General features: G+C 37.1%; 1 protein-coding gene across 2 annotated transcripts in view; it reads left to right on the top strand.

Annotated features, from left to right (window-relative positions):
• The window catches only part of FGF14 (fibroblast growth factor 14), a 607,406-nt gene that overhangs the window by 234,660 nt on the left and 351,159 nt on the right, over window positions 1-21,587 (top strand). The window contains exon 3 of one of the 2 annotated variants that reach the window (XM_049647175.1): window positions 8,878-8,930. The exons of the other annotated variant lie outside the window; for it this stretch is intronic. The gene's annotated coding sequence lies outside the window, so the exon portion shown is untranslated. The remainder of the gene's footprint in view (window positions 1-8,877; window positions 8,931-21,587) is intronic. 2 annotated transcript variants of the gene reach the window in all.

Below are 21,587 nucleotides of genomic sequence, written 5' to 3'. Positions count from 1 at the left end.
AGAATCTGTGAGCAAGGGAGGGGCAGAGGAAGAGGGGGACAAAGGATCTGAAGCAGGCTCTGTGCTGACAGCAGAGAGCCCAAAGTGGGGCTCGAACTCATGAGAATTGTAAGATCCTGACCTGAGTGAAGTTAGAGGCTTAACTGACTAAGCCACCCAGATGCCCCAGGACTATTTGCATTTTAAAGGTCTCAATGTGTATGCCAATGATTGGTACAAAAGAGTGATATTTTTGATGATAATATTTTTGACATGTGCAGGACAGGTGGCTTTTAAAAGTTGTCCTTTCGATAATCTTTTAGCTCCACTGTTGTAATGTTTATCACATGATAATGAAGTGCCTGTTTATATGTCTCTTTTCCTTTCTGTCACATAAGCTCCTTGAAAGTACACTGTGCTTTATTCCTCCCTATATCACATGCCCTGAGGAGTGAATGTCTGGCACATGGAAATGCAGGATAAATGGTTTGCGCTGTAAATGTACATCCCTGCATATTTTGATAAGGCCTCGCCTGCCTTTGCAATAAGCCCATGAATCTTACCTGTTCAAACTCAGGACAGAAGGAAATGTGAACTTGGAATTCAGAAAACCCAAACTGGAATTCTATAGTCTACTTCTTGGCTCACTTTTGGTCAGTTGCTTCACTCTGATTCTCATTTTCTCCATCTGCTAATAAAGAGTCTTGACTAGACATGAGGAAGATGCTTTACAATAAATATTTGTCTAAATGTGATCTAAAATAATTCAACAAAATACTTTATAGCTTAGGTAATTCATTCTTGGGGGTCACAATGGATGCTATTTATTCATCACTCGGCTTTGGTCAATGAGCATCATTGGTAACTCTTGTGGTGTCAGAGATTAAGACACAACCCACTGGCAGAAGTGAAAATGGAAGCAAGGAGTGAGAATTAAGTTTCTATCAGCACTTTGGATATTGCTCTTTTCCCTTCCGGCCACTGTTATTTTATGTGATGGTCTTCCCTGTGCCTCCTACAATTCATTTTCATTAACATTCTTAATGAATGAATCAGGTCATTAGGACCAGTTTGAAAAAAATATTTTATTCTTTTTCTTCAAAGCTCATGTTTTTCTTCATTGTAGTTGAGTATAGACCACCATTTGAAGGATTTTTATTATTGATTAAGCAGCATGGTGTGGTTGAAAGAACAGTGGCCTGGGAGGTAAGAGATCTAGAATCCAGCCCTGATGCTGCCACTAAATAGCTGTATTGATGTTACTGATGTAAATTACTTCACCTCATTGGGCCTCCATTTTCCCACTTATAATGGACTTGGAAAAGAGTATTTTCTAACTATCATATTTTTTCCCTCTATAGTCCTGTCATAGAGGCAATTTCAAAATATTCATTGAATGAATTAGGGAATTAATGAAACATTTCTGTATATGGGTTCTCTAGCACATGTCAAACAGAGACAAAGGGCCACCTTTTAAAATGTGCTAGTGGGAAAATAGTGCTCTCATGCCCTATTTATGCTTCTGTTAGAACGAATATGACTTTGGTGGCCATCCCACAAAATGCCTTGTTAACCACCAAAATCCCCTTCATTAGCTAGTTAATGCTTCAAGGCCCCAACAAGAGCTACTAGAATCAATCTAAACTACCATGTGCTGCACATAAATTACATGTTGCACTGTAAAGGATAAAATAAAACAGAACAGAACCCCCTTTCCCCCACTGACATTGATAGTCAACATGAAGTGACTTTGGATATGCAACCAGGAAGACTTTTATGACTCACAAGAACAAGGCTTGCAGAATATAAAAGCTCTGGTGTAATTGAATTCAGTAATTTGCTTTGCTTCTGGAAGTGTTAGGTTGGACTTGGTCTTTTATGACATACTTGCTGTTTTTCCCTGATGCACAATCTTTGGGGCCTAAGTAGAACATTTCTGAAAAATAAATAGGAATGATTTTGCAAGGATGTTTTCTTGTGTGTTTCTTTTGCAGTAAATGGATTTCATATCTCTTGTACGCAAATAAAATAATGTTTATATACTTCTCTAAATACTCTTTTTCCCTTTTGGCAGGATTTTCTGTTCCAAAAATGTATTAGGGTAAAAGCATAATGGTTAATTTTATTAATGTGGCAGTAATTCCTGAGGTGATTTTGGGGCCTATGTAGCTCTGGGGAGAAGTTTATCACATCTCCTATTCATGAGTACCATGCACACGACAGTAACTTTGGAGCATAAAGACTGTTAGCCATTTTAACTGTCCATTGAAGGGAGTACATATGTATAATAGATGTGGGTCGTATGACTTAATGTACTTTCAAAATGAAAAATTAGAAAACCCAATTAAAATTTGCTTAAATATAAATAAGAAGTCAGGAGGTAGGGAAGTTCTGGAATTAGTTAATTCAGCAGCAAAATGACATTCACTAGGATCTATTTTTTCCATCTTGCTACTCGGTTACATGGGTGGGTTGGCTTCTCCCCTCATGACTGCAGGATGGATGCAGCATCCCCTGATGTCATCACCTAACACCCTCCATCCCCAGTAGAGCTTCTCACATAGCTCATTCATCAGAAGTGGGTCCTAAGCCAATTCCTAAATCAGTCATTGCCTTAACTTAGTCATAATTCACATAATAGCACTAAAAAGGGGTTCAGTCTCCTCTGAGTGGCACAATTCATATCCTTATTCACAATACCTTGACCAAAATTGAGGTTCTGTTAGAACCAAAAAAAGGTCACAGTAGCTCTTGGCAATCAAGATCATCTGTCTCACTGGTCAAATAGCATAACAAAATCCAGAAATGTTTATTTTGGAATTTTTGTATAAGATATTACTGGAAAATTACTTTGTAGTCATGTATTCATTTGAATAGACAGGTAGATGATAGATATTCATTGCTCAAATGATTTAACTTTTTCTGATTTAGGTCATAATTTTAGAATCCTTTTTCCTTCTTTGTTTGCATGATGCTCATTCAGATGAAAAATGTTTAAAGCACCTGTATCTTTGGTATTGGTGACTTAAGCTTTGAGTTGCATAAGATCGAAGTAGAGGACAAAGTGTGCTGGATTGGGTAAGGCACTTAAGTTAGAAAGTGTTATTGGGACTTACTGATGAATACTGTATTTATGAATACATGTGGTTCACCTAGGGGGCCTGAGTGGACAGAGAATAATGGAAATAGAAACTGGTATCATTCCATGTTGACCATCCGATGGCCATGAAAGGCCACACTTATCATCTCACTGAGGGGTTTTCAAATTGTACTTCAAAAAATAATACAATTCTGAAGAAATGCTTCAGAGATTCTGCTAACACTGTATTTGAACTTATTTTGAAGCACATCTTAAAATGTATTTAAAACCATAATAAATGCCACACAGTAATGTATAACATATCAAATGGTAACATGCTGGAGACCATCAGCTCATGCTGCCGGTTAAATTATTTTGGTGGGCAAACCTATTAATACATGACTTCAGACATAACTGCATATAATTGATTTTCTTGTACTGGCATTAATTGCAAAAGTTGTGAGTTTACACTGGTCTCACTTTTCTTCATTTGGGCTTCCCCTTGTCATGTGTGTAAAATGGTACAGTTTGCTACTACAATTTATGTACACCTTGCTTAATCGGATGCCAGGCAAGCCTTGGGCACTCTGTGTCATAGCCCATGCACATACCCATGCATACATCATGGAACTGTTGTAATTTTGGTGGCTATGTGCTTATTTAAGGTGTTGAGTACTAGTAGTCTTTTGTGTTAATGGTGATGTAGTAGTCTCCTGGGGCTTCTATGACAAAATACCATAGACTGAGTGGCCTCAACACCAGAAACTTATTTTCTCACAGTTTTGGAGGCTGGAAGTCTGATGTCAGGGAACCAGTGTGGTTGAGTTCTGGTGAGGGCTCTTTTCCTGCTTGTACATGGCCAACTCTTGCTGTGTGCTCACGTGGTGAGGAGAGAGAAAGAGGAAGAGAGGGAGAAAGAGAGAGTGAGCATGGGAGCAAGAGCTTCTGGTGCCTCTTCTTATAAGGTCACTAATCCCATCATGAGAGCCTCACCCTCGTGACTTCACCTAATCCTAATTGCTTCCCCAAAGCCTTGAAATACCATTGTGTCAGAGGTTAGGGCTTCAACATAAGTTTTGCGGTGACACAAACATTCACGCCATAGCAGATGATACGGAATTACACTAGATGATAGACACTGTAATGATTCAATTTTTAGACAGAACATTTCTTGATATTCTTCTGAGAGCCCCCTGGATCAGTATAATTGAAGAATTTTCCAATTATAAGGCAAAATGCTAAAAAAAAAACTATTGCCATTTACAAGCACTTACTTGAATAATTCAGGGCTTTTTTCTGACTCTCTACGACTAAGGTACAATCCAGAAATAAACTAGAGGAATAGACATAAGGAAAACTGTAGGTATTTAAAATTTTCTTGTAAATATGGATCCTGTTTTAATTTACTTATTCTGTAAAGAGCCATCATAAGTATGTATACACAAAATTAATTTATATTAATCAAATACCACTTTAATAATTTTATTTCCTGGATCTCTACTTATGTTTTCCTTTGAATAAACACTATATATGTGTGTGTGTGTGTGTGTGTGTATACACATATATACATATGTATACATACATATATACATATACATATATATACATACATATATATACACACACATATATAGTGATTTTATATATATAGTGATTATATATATAGTGATTGTATATTTATATTTATATATATTCTTATACTTACACTTATATTTATATATAGTGATTTAACCAAGTGTGTTTTAGGAACAAAATCATGGGTAATGATGGATACAATAGACCCTATCAGAAACTAAATTGTAACATATGATTATTTTGTTCCTTAATCATAAAATGCATGATGCATAATGTCTTGGTTTTAAGACTTGAGGGCATTTTACTGATAATCTGACCCACTACTACTTTGTAGGAAACTATTTAATAATAATTATAGTTATCTTATAAGACCTAGGTAATCCTATGGGATACATAAACTTAGATACTCCAGGTTTGACAGTAAAGACAGGAAGTACAAACATCCTTCAGGCTAGATACTTAAAGGTCTAGAGGAAACCATGCTGCCCCACTGCCTTTGTATGTGTGTATATATATACATATATATACACACACACCTACTTATATATAACTTACTAATACATGCTAACATATATGTCATGTATATATAACACATTATTATTAACATTATTGTGTGTGTGTGTGTATATATATATGTATATATATATATATATACATATATATATACATATATATATATATAATGTGTCTTCTAGTGTGTATGTATACGTGTGTGTGTGTGTGTATTTAGTTTGTGTCCTCCTATAGGAAAGGAAGCAGGGTTTGAGCAGAGGAAAACATTTGAAGGAAGGTATTGGATTTGTTGCTTGTGGAATGGGACCTTTAAAAAAATAATTAAAAGTGTGTTTTTTAAAAAGGACATTGGGAGAGACTAAGCTGAGCAATTTCATGAAAATCAATAAGTCATTGTTTATAATGTTTAAAATTTTGTGTTTTAGAGAAATTTCAATCAAGCGAAGGTAACCTGTATTTTGATACATTCTTGATGCTATCTGAAAATTAGTGATTTGAAATGTATCAGGTGGAAATTCAAGATGTAAAAGGCATAGAAACTGCCCACCCATCACTTTTATCCGAAACACTGGAGCATTTTCACTTTTGTCACTAAGGTCAAATCATTGTGCCATTCACCTCACCACCCTCTCTCCACCTAAAGACATCTCAGCAAACTTTCCTTTGCTTTTATTTCCAGTAGAATCACTGGTTCTAGAAAGATTTTCTTCAAAATACCTGAAAACAAATCAAGAGAGACATCATATCTAACCATAGTGATTAGTACTTGTCAAACATCTAGGGTGACAAGATTAGGGAGTGTTTGCTTTTTTCTGGTGAGGCTGGGTTTTGTTTTTTGTTTGTTTTTTTTCCTCCTTTTTTTTTAAAGGAGTAAAACAGCTGTTGAAGATGGAGGTATTCTACAAGCATGACTCAAGCACATTATTGTGTGAAGACAGCAAGCAAATCATACCCTATTTTTACCACCGTATCATGTTTACTAAGAAGACATGCAATGTATACCTGATATTTATAAGGTTTAGAATCAATTTTGTGAACTGTATTGTGCTTGATGATTTTAGGAGAGAATTACCCCAAAGGTTCAAAGTGTGGTTTGGACAAATATGAGTACTTTTGTCAATTTGTGGCATTTTGCCATATTGCTGTAGCAGTAATTTTATCTTAGTCTATTTTTTGATAGCCATTTCAATTCAATAATTTTATGGATGTCTATATTTTTGTGAGCCATTGATATTTCTTACTCTCCTCACATATAAATACTTTTTTTTTTGAGAAAGAGAGGGAGAGAACAGAACTAAATGGTCTATGTTTAAATGTGAGTATGTTTTGATTTTTCTTCTCAGATTTAAAGAAAACATGCAATATCTTTATATCTTACTCAGTCACTGTTCCAAATTTGGAATTTTGTCATTTTCAAAACCTTTTTTTCCCCAGAAAGCAGCCTTATTTGTGCCCTCTAGTGGTGGATACACAAATTTATGCAAGAAGTTAGAGAAAGCTTTTTTTTCTTCCTTTCGGTGCATAATGATTCAGCATCCAAACAGCTAAATAATAATGTTAACCCATACACATACTTAGAGAAAAATCTTATGTGACTGAGCTTGATATGTTTTTAAAATGTATCAAAAGTACATATTTATAAAATAGACCCACCACTCATCTGGCCAGAGGAAGTTCTTAGATCACAAAAGTCTATTTCCTTATGTTTTTTATGATCCATTTGTCCAGCAAAATGCTGTGATTCTTTGAAAAAAAAAAGCAAGCACATTTTTCACAAATGCATTTTCTTGTTTTAAAATCCACTTTATGAAAACTCTTTAAATTGATGCATTAGGCCATAAATTATTTCTTATTTTTGTATTGATGAGTACCCTTAAAGAACTAGATGAAAAAAGAAACGGTCCTGTTTAACATAGCAAGAATTGACTCTGATAGAAAATACCCAGATAGCAGTAGATCCTGGCCTCATGGCTCTCGTAGACTTCTACTGGATTAATGCCCAGTTCTTTTTTCTCTTCCTGAAATTCCACTGCCTTCATTGGAGATGTCCATTTTCTTACATGGCCAAAGCTGATTGGTGCATAAATGGGCTTTTTATCTAAACCAAGCCAAACCAACTGGAATCCTCCCCTGGAGTTTCTGAAAGTAGAACTGATTAAGGGAGCAAGGGACTTGGATTTATTGCTAGAAATTAGCTTCCTTTGAAGTGTGCCTGCCACTGTATTCAGGAACTAATGTCTGGCATCCTTCTCCTGTGTCCTTCCACTGGAGGGCTGCCTCAGTTAATGAGCTGCTGGAGGCATTGATGTACCCAGAATTGGTGACCATTCCCACCGTTGCTGCTCTAGCCGTGGGTGGCAGGCATCCACCTTAACATGGTTTTCCATGTAAATATCTAGGCTCTTTTCCTGAATTCCCACATTGAAACCAACAATGAGAAATTATGGAAGAGTCTCTTGATAATAGGGACAGAAGGATCACCAAAGGAATAATGCACAGCTTTTGTCTTGCCATGCCTCCATTCTCAACTTGGGACTTATTCCACATGGTAGTCCACTTTCTACCATAAGAGGTTCCCAGTACTTTGGTGTCCAGCCAGGCTGAAGTCTCAATTCTAGGTCTGGTACTTTTCTCCCTTGTCACCCTAGCCTAAGGCCCACCTCCTGTGCCACCCCATCTTATCCCAGGACTCACACCTTTCATTGATGGACAATGAGACCGTCCATTCCTTTCAGACAGTCTCACTCCACCTGATGGATGGGACCTGACCTCTGGCTTTACTAAGACAAAAAACAATAGTACAACATCTGTACAATTGTCAAAGTTTGGTTATCAGATCTGTAGGGTACTGATGTATGATGACTATACAATTTATCCCCCAAATCAAGATGTTTGAGAGTGAAATGAGGGATATTACTAGCTATGCCAGGACAGCAAACAAAAACTGGAATGTATGCATCAGCCTACAGATTTGGGGTGCCAGTCCAGAAAACTGGGTTGCACCAAGCCTAAAGCAGTTCCTTCCGAAGAACTCCTCATCCAGTGTTAAAAAATACTGGAGTCCAGTCTTATCCAGGACACATCAAACATATGAACAAATATTTTGGCTGCATATTATTTTATTATGATGGAATAATCCAAAGTCTAATTGCAGCCTCCAGATTTTCTTGCTCAAATAATTTTATTTATGCAGACTATATTTTCAGAGGATAAAGTTTAGTTAATTTGTGAAGATAGTAAGCATTACTTGGTTGTAAAATTTGGCTTTTAACCTTTGTCAATTATTTTGATTTGGTTGTTAAGAGAAATAGATGTCTGAGATGAGTTGCCTTCAACACAAATACATGGCAACCACTGGAAAAACAATTAAAAATTAAGTTTATTAAAAAGTGGCAGAGAGCAGATACTGAAGGAATGATTGTATGGCTGTATAAACCACACAGTGAAGCAATGGCACCATATTAGCATCCAAAACCTAGCAGAGTTTAGAAGTGACCTCATTGCTGTTTCTAAAATATAATGGGGAGAGTGGCCTAGTTTCAGATTCTTCTCATTGTCACAAATTTTATAAATATTGTCTGCATAGGTATAGTACTTCCTCTTATCTGTGGTTTCACTTTTCATGGTCTGGAATCAGATGATCCTCCTTCTGACCTATCAGAAAGTCAATAGTAAGCTAACGCTATGTCACAATGTCTACATTATTCACTTTACTTCATCTCCTCACATAGGCATTTGATCATCTCACCTCATCACAAGAAGATGGAGAGTACAGTGCAATAAGGTATTTCGAGAGTGGGAGATCACATTCACATAACTTTTATTATGGTATATTGTTATAATTGCCCTATTTTATTATTAGTTATTAATCTCTTTAAAAGAAACTTTAGCAGAGGTGTGTGTGTACAGGAACAAAGAGCATATGTAGGGTGCAGTACTGGTTGCAGTTTTGGGCATCTCCTGGGGGTCTTGGAACATATCCCCATTGATGAGGGAGTGGGGGGGACCACTGGAATCTAATGTCCATGCATTTATCCTTGCCTTGATAAAGACTCCACAGCCGCCGGTCTATTTGCCAAGTATGGGAGAAAAGAAGAGAATGTCATTGGATCATTACTTTATTTTTATCTAGAATAAATCAAATATATATGAGCTAGTTAAGATAACAATCATGGAGAAAACTAAGTTACTTTTTGGGTATTTTTTATGTATGGGGGGGTCGCTCACTGGACACAGTAAATTTTCATATTAATATCAGTCATCCTTCTTGGGATTATTTCATGTGTTCAAGCCTGTGAACTCACTTTATGAATCTCAGCTTATTTTCTTAGAATTTATTTATTTAATCTGTGGGCTGCCTTAGAGTTAGGCTTGCTGACTATATTGATCCTGGGAGAACTAATTCTTCCCGCGGGACCACTCTGGTTGCTATAGTGCTTTTAGCAATTAAAGCTTTTTGAATAAGGGTGGGGGTCTGTTTTCAAAGCAATGCTGTGGGTGTATTGGAACCGATTATTTTTGTGAATTTTTGTCATTGTGATTAATATGTAATAGTCACGAGCTCAAACTTGTAATGAGACTACCTGAATTCAGCCTTCAGTCCTGCCACATAATGGCCGCGGACATGCTACTTGAACTTTCTGTTTCTCAGTTTCCTCATCTATAAAATAGACATCATGATAGTGATGGTAATACCTACTTCATAGGATTGCTGTGAGGATTGCATGTTATGAAAGACATATAATGGTTAATGCAATGTTTCAAGTCTAATCAATACATGATAAATATCAGTTACCAGTGTTTGCATTCCAGATGAGTAATATTTGTTGTTAAGATGTAAAATGATATGGGATGGAGTGTTGAATTAAAAAAAAAAAGACTATCATTGACTAAAGAGTTCTAGGTTAAGATCTATTTCACTTTTGGAGATCCTATTTTTTGGGAGGAACACAGCTCTGCAATGCAAATGCATTGAGACATGTGAAATAAGAGAAAAGAATTATAGCTAGTCTTATTTAAAATTCCACTGAAATTGAGCTTCAAATCCCACATGTAGAAAAGTACTGTTTACAGGCAGTTTTCCAAATATCCTAGACTCCATTATAGAGCTGCCATCCAAAGTCCTAGTATCTTACTCATTTTTATTTCTCTTTATGCTACTTGTAATAAAAACAGCCAGTTAAAGGGGTTTTTTAAGAGAATTCAGAATATAGCTCAGATAAAGTGTTCTTGTAATCACTTTCCTTCAAATGTGATCTGTGTCCGTGTGACATATAGAAACTAAATGTTGTTGAGCTTTTTCGTGGTGCAAGTGGACTTAGTTTTAAATGAGTGACTTAATACCAGATCTCACTTGGGTCAGATGGGAATGAGGACTCTAAGAGGAGACAACTATCGTTTTGTTGTTGTTGTTGTTGTTGTTGTTGTTGTTGTTCTTAGCATATGTGCAGTTTCTAGGAATTTTCTTCTGTGATTTGTTAGTTCAGAGAAACTGGCCTAAGGATACATTGAAGAGGTTTGAGTTTAAGGATTTAGATATGGCCAGGAAACATTTGTACCAACAGAGACATTTGTTTTACTTATGTTAAAAATACTTTTTTAAAAAGTTTATTTATTCTGAGAGAAAGAGAGAGACATGGGAAGGGCAGAGAGAGAGAGGGAGAGAGAGAATTCCAAGCAGGCTCTGCTCTGTTAGGGCTTGATCAATGCAGGGCTCAATCTCACAAACTGTGAGATCATGACTGGAACCAAAATCAAGAGTCGGACACTTAACTGACTGGGCCACTCAGGTGCCTCTAATGTTAAAAATTCTTAATTGAAGCAACTTCGTAAAGGCTAACCACAAATTGTTGATTTTGAGTTACTCCATTTCAGATGCCATTTCAATCATTATTAAGGAACATTCATGACTTTATATTGTTGAGTTTCAGCATGGTGCTCCAAACAGCCACCACCAATTAGCCCACTTGTCCCTGGAGAAGAGACCTCTTTGCCAGCTTATACTGTTAGTGGGTTCTCACAATTTCTACTCTAAAGTGATTAAGATTATTAACTATGCTGTGTGCAAAGGCATAAGTCCTAAACAGGCTAAATAATACCTGATGCCCATAATTACTTTAATCACTGAGTACTATGGAGCATAGATGTGTGCCTTATGGAGATGCCAGTCATAAGTACTGTTTTCCACCCACTAGACTTGATTTTCTTGAAGTGGCAGATGTATGCCTGTGCCATTGAGCACATTCAGGAAACGCTTACAGATCTGGTCAGATGATGCTGGTTGGGGATCTTCTTTCCTAAGCACTGGAAAGACTAAGGAGGCATGCAAGACAAGACTGAAACAATCCAGAGCTTGACTTAACGCCCTTCCTGTATACAGCCTCCTCTCTGCATGGCCCTCTCTGGAATGCATCAGATTTGCATTTTTCTGATGAGATTTTAATCTTCCCCAGGCAGGGCTGTATCTTATTTGTGTTTGATACACAATGTCTAGCCCAGTGCCTTGTTCAAGAGCACAGACAATGGAGTGTTTTAATGTAATCAACACTGCATTGGGAGAAAAAAGTTGACAAAAGAAACTGAAATTTATTGTTCGTGGCTTTTGTTTTTTGAAGCTTCAGACATTTGCTCAATTTGTGCTTTTTTTCAGAAAGAAATCAAGGAAAGTGAAGTGTGTCCGATTTCTTATACTAGTTAAGAAACATGTACACAGCCTATTCCCCACGCACATGATGTGGATATAACCCCCACATGCAGAAATCAGGGAGTTCCAAACAAGGCAGCCCCTGGTCAACACTGCTGTGTGACAAACAGAACCAAAAAAGTACTTTCAGTGAAACCAAGTCAAACTTTTAACTAGTTAACCCTGCCTCCTGTTTACATCAGTTGTCAGTTAACTCCTCAAAAAATGTCAGGACTGTTGTCATGAGATTTTCAAATCAGTGAATCATGATTGGTAGATTAGAATGAATTTTCCTTTGGAAATGCTGCCTTCTCAATTTCCATTTCTTGTGTTTCTTTTAATTTATATGTTATTCTATAGAGAAGTCTTCTAACATATACATAGTCTTCTATAGTAAATGTAGGCATATAGATATATAGTGGTATATATATATATATTTTAGGAGTATAATATATAATAATATATATAAATAATATATATATATATTAATGTAATCAACACTGCATTGGGAGAAAAATATATATAATATATATAAATATTATAGAGAACTGAGATATCTATATCTATCTATCTATGTATCTATCTATCTATATATAAATATTACAGAGAACTGATTTGGCCTGGCCTAAATTATAGTCCATTTTGATAAGACTTTTGTAAGTCCATGATTCTTTTTTATTAAAGTATAAGCAAACCTTCCTATGCCCCTTTTCTCTGCACACTTGTTTAATTAAGAGAAGCAATTCCATACTGGTCATGTTACTCTAAATTTTGCATAATAACTATGAACAAGGAGCTATTTGTAACAGTTTGTTGGATTAAAAGCAGTGCAGACATAGAATTGCAGTTAAAAATAATTATTTTAAAATAACACTTCCATTAAAATATTATAGCGCTATACTTGTGGGAGACTATTGATGAAATTTAAATGTGTTGAGGGTAGGAAATAATGGTCAGGAATTCATTTCAATGTAATTGTAGGAGATAGAAGAGAAAGGCCTTCTGTTCTGATGGTTTTGATAGCAGATGCTTCAAAGCTCCCTGCTGGCTATGTTTTCAGAAGTTAATGCAGCTGCTCAAATGGAAATATATTTAGGTCAACAAAACACCTGAAAGCCTTTTTTTAACAGTTCTACAAAATGTTTCATTGGTCACTTTTAGATTTATATGAAGGGTAAATAATGGTACCTTTGGCCAAAAATAAACCCTCTAAAAGACAGAAAACCGCTTGTAACTTTTAAATAAAGGATTTCTGGAGTCTGTGTATCTGCACCTGTCTGTGTCTCATCTGCTTTTTTAGTTCTGACCTCAGATTTAGTTAATCATGCCCGAGCTTGATAGCTGTATATTAAAAATTGTCTTTGCAAGGTCACTCATCTATCTTATTTATCTGATCCAGCACCATCTATCTGCTTACTTATTATTTTCTCCTAATGCACACATTCATTGTCTTTAAATATAAAATATACCAATATGTAATGTTTTGGTGTGTATATGTTTTTTTTTCTGATTTTTTAAAAAACTATTTATTTAAATTTAAGTTAGTTAACATACAGTGTAGCATTGGTTTCAAGAGTAGAACCCAGTGATCCATCACTTACATACAACACCCAGTGCTCATCACAAGTGCCCTCCTTAATGCCACTCACCCATCTAACCCATCCCCCCACCTACCTCCCCTCCAGCAACCCTCCGTTTGTTCTCTGTATTTAAGAGTCTCTTATGGTTTGCCTCCCTCTCTGTTTTTATCTTATGTTTCCTTCCCTTCACCTATGTTCATTTTGTTTCTTCAATTCTACATATAAGTGAAATCATGTGATATTTGTCTTTCTCTGACTTATTTTGCCTAGCATAAGTGTGTATATGTTTTAAATTTAAAGGAGTAATGTTATTGTAGCAGGATTCTCGCACAGAGAGACAGGACACTGAAGCTCTTCTATCCAGGAAGCAGCTCTATTCATGCTCACACGGGCTCAGCAGGCTATGACCCCAAAAGGCTGAGCCCCGAGTGCAGCGGGGTGTAGCCCTTTATGCAATTTCTACTTCTTTGTCTTCCACATATGTGACACATATAGTCTGATTGGACACGGTCCGAGTTACAGAGTTGTGTCACAGTTATACATACGTGTATAGGAGTTGATTGGGCCACGTTGCTCATTGCCTTCCTTTGTTCTGAGAAGGCCTCCATCATATTCATTAGGGAGGGGTTCTACCACATTATGCTGTAAGGTTTTGCCACCCCCTCTGCCGCAACGTTATGTGTTTACTATCTTGCCATATTGCTTCTCTATGCTACATACTATTATAAAGTATGTTTTCAGTACAGCCTACTGTTCAGCCCCCTCACGATGGACCTCAGGGCCACCTGCAGCTCCCCATTCCCACTTTAAAGTCCACGGCAAATATTTTCATCTGTGTCCCTGATGACATTTGTGGGGTCTCTGGAATACACACCCAGGAGTAAGATTGACGTACTTTAAAGCAAACAAATTCTTAATTTCATACATCCTGCCAATTTGGTTGCCCAAATGGCTGTGCAACTTTATATCCACACAGGCATAAGCGTTCTAGACTCTTCATATCTATAGTTGATACTATCAACTTTTCTAACTTCTATTATTTTGATGAATCTAAAGTGTCATTATTTTTCACTGTTGTAATTTGTGGTTCTGTGACTACTAATGAGTTAGAGCATTTAGTTCTGTCTTAAGTACTGGGAGAAATATAAAACAAGATGTGGGATGTAATGTAATTAAACCTAGGACATGCTTGAAGATCAGCGAAAATACATAGAAACAAATTAGGAATCTCGATGTCTTTAACTACTTTGGGTTTCAGAATATGAGATTAATCTGTGTTGTATTATTTGATTAAAGTAATTGGAGTCTGGACGTTGCAATGGTTTTGAGAAAAGGAACCAATTACAGGCCAGATAACATGAGCGAGATCAAGGAGGTGAGGATGAGGTGAGTGTGTGTGGAAAGGTGAGCAGACAGACCAGGGAGAGAAAAGGACTAGGGTAGAAGGCAGCAGGAGAGAACCTGAAGCAGGAAGGAAGAAGCCATGTGATTGAGGGAACTGAAAGCTTTGTTTTCAACTATGTTTGTTAAACGGTGGAAGCTATCGTGGTTTCTTCACGTGAGGGCATTGATTTAATAAAAATTAGCTTTTCCTCCACGGTTTGAAAAGACAAGGGGGGATGTTTTACAAGTGGCAAGGACACCAGAAACATATACCAATTTGTCAACTGCTCACTTGCAGAGAGGACTTAGCCTTCCAGGCAGAAACATAAGAGGGCAAAGGAAGGAATGCATGTCTAAATGAGGCCATCAGAAACACATCAGTTAGAGATTTTTGCTTTTAATTTAAATTATTTCTAAATTGCTCTCTTTGAATGTGTTGACTCTCCACAATGCAAGAATGCACCTAGTATTGTTATGCATGTATTCATTTTGTGTAAATTCTATCTAAGCAAGCAGGAAGCAGGGGCGAACATGTTTCATTGTTCTGGGACAACATCGACCTTTTCTACAACCTTTCCGAGTAAAGTCCCTAAGCATTTGCTCTGTAATTATAGTTTGCAGGTATAGTGGATTTCATCCTTGAGGCTAACCAGAGCGTGACCTTCCCTTAAGAAGTTTAGGAGCATATCATGCACTCAGCTTTTTGTGTGCTTTAACAGTTTAGATCAAGACAGGTTGATGGGATGTTTGTAAGTGTCATTTAAGGGCATTTGATTTTCCCCTGTATTCACTTCCAATTTCCTTTATACTGGTAGTACATAGAGTAATGTTTCCAAATATGTCCTCATCCTAATTCCCCCAAACCTATAACTATGTAATACTACATGGCAAAATGGGGATTAAATATGCAGATAGAATTAAAGTTGCTAACCTGCTGACGTTAAAATAGGGAAATTATTCTGGGTTATCTAGGTGGGCCTGAAGTAATCACAAGTGTCCTGAAAGTGGGAGACAGAGGCAGAGGAGGAGGTCAGAGTGATGTGATGTATACACAATTCAGCTCATCATTTCTGATTAAGATAGAGGAGGGGCTAAAAGCCAAAGAATTCAGGCAGCTTCTAGAAGCTTGAAAAGCCAAGGACACCCATTCTTTTCTAGAGCACCAAAATGAACACAGCTCTACTGATACCCTGACAATATTCAATGAGACCTATTTTGTATTTCTTCCCTCCAGAACTATAAGGTAATAAATTTGTGTGGTTTCAAGCTGCTGTGTTTGTGGTAATTTGGTACAGGAGGAACAGAAAACTAATATAATACTTTATTGCTTTTGGGGAGGTCAAAGAAATCGTGTGTTATAACCCAATAGAATAGATCTGAAATGGGAAACTTCAGTTTGTCCTTTAATCCTTTGTTAGTAAGAACTCATAGTAAGAGTAATGTGTTACTATACTCATTGTGCTGTTGTCTTCCCAAAAAGAATGGTTAGCATGTATATATTATAAGGAATTGGGGAATGGAAATATTCATGTAATATACAATTCTTGATTGGTAACAAATAGAAATCTATTCTACTTGTGATGGGATTCCTCCATGTTTTGGTAAAATTAGATGAATTTGCACCTGGTCAATAGTTTCCCAACTCTGTGGAGTTCTTCTAAGTAGATACAAAACTATATCACAATGACATTATTAATGAACCTCAGTATTCAGAAATTGGTTCAATACAGATTGAAAAGATTCCTTAAAGGAGAGTTGTAATTTTCAAATTGTAAGAGAACTCAGCATTAATAAAAGCCTGCCTATGGCCGGGGAGAATGCCATTAATATCTCCCACCCTAAGCCACTTCTCTGTAGAAATAAGCACCTATTGACCACGCATTGACCCCCCACACATTGACCAGTGATCCTGAGAATGAGATTCAAATTTTCTGTTTTTGCCTTCAGCTCTGTGACATGGAGGTGTTAACAAGTGTTTATGGGAGGGTGAGAATGGGCTTTTACCAAATCAACAGTCACATTAGAGTGAGCCATGTGGCCCATCTTTGTTAATAAATCTAGTAAGTTTGATTTACTAGAACTAATTCAAACTTCCTTTCTGTGGAACTTATGTTCAGAGTCAAATGGGGATTATAGAATTCCTGCTTAGTTTTCTGTTAACAGCAAGCTCTGGGGACTAAGGGGCCTTCTGCCTCCTACTTGGCCAACCTTCTTGTCAGACATGGTCATATTTGGCCAGCTTCTCACAGAAGCCAGAGTTCAGGAAAGACTGATTTTTCTCTGTAAGGTAGTAAGGGATAATAGTAATAGTAATAATAATAATAATAATAATAATAATAGTAATAATAGCTTACAACTATTGAGCTCCTAGTATAGGCTACTCTTCCAAGGATCTCCCTCTTTATTTTTAATGTTTGTTTGTTTGTTTGTTTGTTTATTTAATTAATTTATGGGATATAGAGAGAGAAAGAGCACGAGCAGGGGAGGGACAGAGAGAGAGAGACAGAGACAGAGACAGAGAATCCCAAGCTGGCTCTATGTTGTCAGCACAGAGCCCAATGCTGGGCTCAAACTCATGAACCATGAGATCATGACCTGAGCTGAAGTCAGACACTAAACAGAGTGGGCCACCGACGCATCCCCCCAAAGATCTCCCTCTTAACAACTAGATGAGTTAAACAATCCTATAATTATCCTTTTTACAGATGAGGAAACCAAGGCGCAGAGAAGTCAAGCAACTTGTCTAGTTTCACTTGTTAGTAAGCAATGGAGCCAGGATTTGATATTGGGCGGTGTGAAGTAACAACCACACTATTGATCACTACATGGCCTCTCTAGGACAGCTAAGGTGGGCAGTGTTCCCAAAACGGTCCTTCTGTCTTGGTGAGGGAAGCAAGTTCATTGCAAGAGGGGGGATAGAGGAATAAAGCACTAGAACAGCTAACAGCTTAGCCATGCTTGTTTGTTCTGTCACTCACAGTGAGAGACACATGACAGCTGAAAACAGAGACCATTTAATATAACAGGACAGGAAAATAGTTATTACTATTTACCTGTAGCTCTGTTAACAATCTCATTGTAAACCTCATTCATTTGTTTCTTTAGTCTGTCCTTCATGCAAGTCATTGGCACTGCTCAGTGATGTGGAAATTTCTCCCGTTTTGCCTTGCCCAGAAGGAATCTAGGATCAACCAACATTCCACGAATTTGACAATTGTAACAAAAAGAGTAGAACTTTAAGAAATCAAGTGATTTTTATTAATAAAGCCATAAGCATTGGTGGTTCTGATTCATGGTTTCTTGTTCTGAACGTAAACATTTATACTCATGATGCTTGATCTGATTTTCTTTATGATGGAGAGGTATTACAGAATAAGAGTTAACATAATGGACTTCGAATTTAAGCAAACCAGGAGTCAAAGTCTTGCTTTACAGGTTAGTAGCTGTGTGACCTTGGGCAAGTTCTTTGACTTTTCTGAGACTTAGTTTACACATTACCTGAAAAGTAAAAATTGATGATACATCGCTCATAGGTTTGTTGTGAAGTTAAAATGAGAAAATAGGTGTGAAAAACTTGGTCTAATGCTTAGTACAAAGACATTGCTCAATAAATAGGTATTTGTTATTTTATTAAATTTGGTCCTTATTTTCTCCTGATGAGATACACAGAGCTTCATTTAAAAGAGAATATAAATTTATAGATATAAAAGGATGATAATGTTATACATTTGAGGAGTTTGGGGCAGGTAGCCAGGTGCAGTGAAAAGCACTGGACAGGTCATCGATCGGTGAGTCATAGTGTAGACCCTGCAGTACTCAGCTTGTGACCTTGAGCAGGTTGTTCTAGTCACTGGGACTCTGAGTCTACCCACACGATATCAACGGTCAGATCTTCTTTAGGGGTTTCATAGAGAAGGAGATTTCATTCCATCTTCAGCACCATGTAAACAAATGGCTTCATTTGTTAACCCCGTTCCCTCTTTGGTAAAATGGGCTTAATCCTAATAACTATGGTAAAATGGGGTTATTCCTAATAACTATAATACAGAGTTGTTGAAAAAATTAGATGCAATGCTGGCATAGAGGAGGTGCTCTATAAAAGTTTGGCATTTTTAGTAACATGATTCGTGTTGCTACTACTATTATTAAATTTGTTGTCACATAAAATTGGAATATGGTTGTGACTATGCTTGATACCAGTTTGACAGTTCCTCAAGAAATTAGGTATAGAATTACCATACGATCTGCAATTCCACTCTGAGGCGTATACCCAAAGACTTGAGCAGATACTGGTATGCCAGAGTTCACTGCAGAATTGTTCACAACAGCCAAAAGATGGAAACAAGTGTCCACCAGCAGATGAGTGGACAAAGAAAATGTGTTATGTATGTACAATGGAATTTTATCCAAGTTGTAAAAAAGTGAGGTAAAGTAAAAATATATGAAGTAAAAATACACAGGCTACAACATGCATATACCTTAGCCAGACACAAAAGGACGAATATTTTATGATTCCATACATAGATGAGGTCACTAGCATAGGAGAGTCATAGAGACCTCAAGCAGATGAGAGGTTAGTTACCAGGGCCAGACAGGAGAGAGGGATTGGGAGTTTAATGGGTACAGAGTTTATATTTGAGATGATGAAAACATTTTGAAAATAGATAGTGGTGATGATTGCATAGGATTTAGATGTAATTAATACCACTGAATTGTACACTTAAAAATGGTTTAAGTGGCGACTTTTATATTCTATGTATCTTACTACAATAAAAATAAGAGTGATAATATATTAAAAATGGATTATATTAAGATATATGAATATTCTAAGACATTTATCTTTGATTTAAATGAAATCATGACAATATATCATGAAATATACAGTATGTGAATTATAAAGGTATATAACACAAGTTATTCCTATACCACTACCTAGCATGTACCAGAACTTTCAATACCTATTTTATTTAAATTGATACAAATATAAAATATATTAATCCAGCTGCTTGTTTATTCTATTTTAATCTCTGAAAAATATTAGTGCATGAAGGGCACAGAAACTACACTTAACATGGTAGGACAGAGACTTCAACTGTATGTTTGACCTAACAGGCTCAGTGTTGGTGGTTTTATTTTCAATCCCATCAACGGAAAGGAAGAATTGTTACCATTTCATTTTTTCGGTTTAAAAAAAACCTATTTATTTTATTTATTGAAAACTTCAAATATACAGAAAACTATAGAAAGTAGAATAATAAACACCAACCATCTAACACTCAGAAGCAGCAGATTCTTGGGGGTATAGCCCAGGGGTAGAGCATTTGACTGAAGAAATGGCAGATTTTCATCCCATGGATGCACATGACTGGGGTGGGGGTGGGGGTGGGGGTGCTGTGGACAATATAGTTTGTGTCTAAATAATAATCCAGACCAGAAGTGGGGGCTCTACTTCACTGTCTGATTTGCCAGCTGGTCCTATGAGGTAGGTATTAGTTTCCTCCATTTTACAGAAAATGCAATTTGGAGAGGTTGAGTAATGAGCCATTAATCACTCACCATGGTGATGGAAGAGCTGTGTTTTTGATCACAAAACCCATCTCTTTTGCATCCCCCTGAAATGACTGCTGGTTGATACGAATCAGGATATGGGATTGTGATCCTGATTAATAATGAAAGTGGTATTGGATTGAAATGCAATAATTTTAATTAACTTATTTATACGTATTAAGCTCTTACTATTAGCACAACATCGTGCTGGGTGAAAGGACACAGGGAGGTAACATTTCTCTCTGTGTTTCCAGGGAGCTCCTTCTGGGAGGAGATGGTCAGGTAAATAGCAGTAGGGACAGAGTCAGGGGACTATGAGGGCACAGGTCTCCAGGTTACAGTGGTGGTGGTGGTGGTGGGGAATCAGAGCAGCCTTCCCAGAGGAATGATGTCTAAATACAGAGCTTGAGGTTGATACTGAATTAGCAAAGCAAAGCAAAGCAGGACACACATGGAGAGAGGGGGGCCATGAAGAAAGGGGAAGTGCTTAAGGCAGAGGCAACATCATGAAAAAAAGCCTGCATTCCAAGGACCCAAGCTTGTTTAGTAAGGCTGGAGCATGACAGGCAAGGCTAGAGGGTAGAAGGAGAAAAACGTGGGGGTTGAACAGAGGTCATATATTAAAAGGCCCAGGGTGTCTTGCTAAGGAGTTTGGAATTTATCTTGAACAGAGCAAAGAATGAGGAATCAGTGACAAGCATTAAGCCACAGTGACATGATCAGAGTGGGTGCAGATCATAAAATCTGTTTCTGGATACTTTTTTGGAGAAAGAACAGAGTGAGACAGAGAGGCAGCAGTGAGGACTTTTGGGTGAGAGATGATTGTCACTCAAACACAGTGCCCAGACATTGTAAGAGAGAAGTGGATATGATCTAAAGATGTGAAGCAAGTGCATGAGACAGATGTCAGAATGAGGGAGAAGAAAATGTCAAGACCTCTCTGGCGTGGGTCACCATCTGAATGGTGGTGCTAACAATCCAGGTGGGAATTGAGGGAGAAGAGCAAGTTTGGGTGAGAAACCAACAGCCTAATCCCCATGCAAGCTTTCCCCGAGAGCTGAGAACAGTAATGAAATCTCATAACTTCTAAGCTCTTGATAATAAGGTAAAACTTTTATATTAACCCATTTCATAGCCACATCAACAGTTGCCCAAAGGAAAGTTAGACAATAAATAGCTGTTGAAATACTTTTGGGTGTATTATACCATGTTATATTACGCAAAATCTATTCTAAAAAGAAATAATTCC

This window comes from Panthera uncia, assembly GCF_023721935.1.
Source record: "Panthera uncia isolate 11264 chromosome A1 unlocalized genomic scaffold, Puncia_PCG_1.0 HiC_scaffold_16, whole genome shotgun sequence".
Taxonomy (NCBI): Eukaryota; Metazoa; Chordata; class Mammalia; order Carnivora; family Felidae; genus Panthera; species Panthera uncia.
The sequence above is the reverse complement of the archived record's forward strand: the minus strand, read 5'-3'. Positions and strand labels throughout refer to the sequence as shown.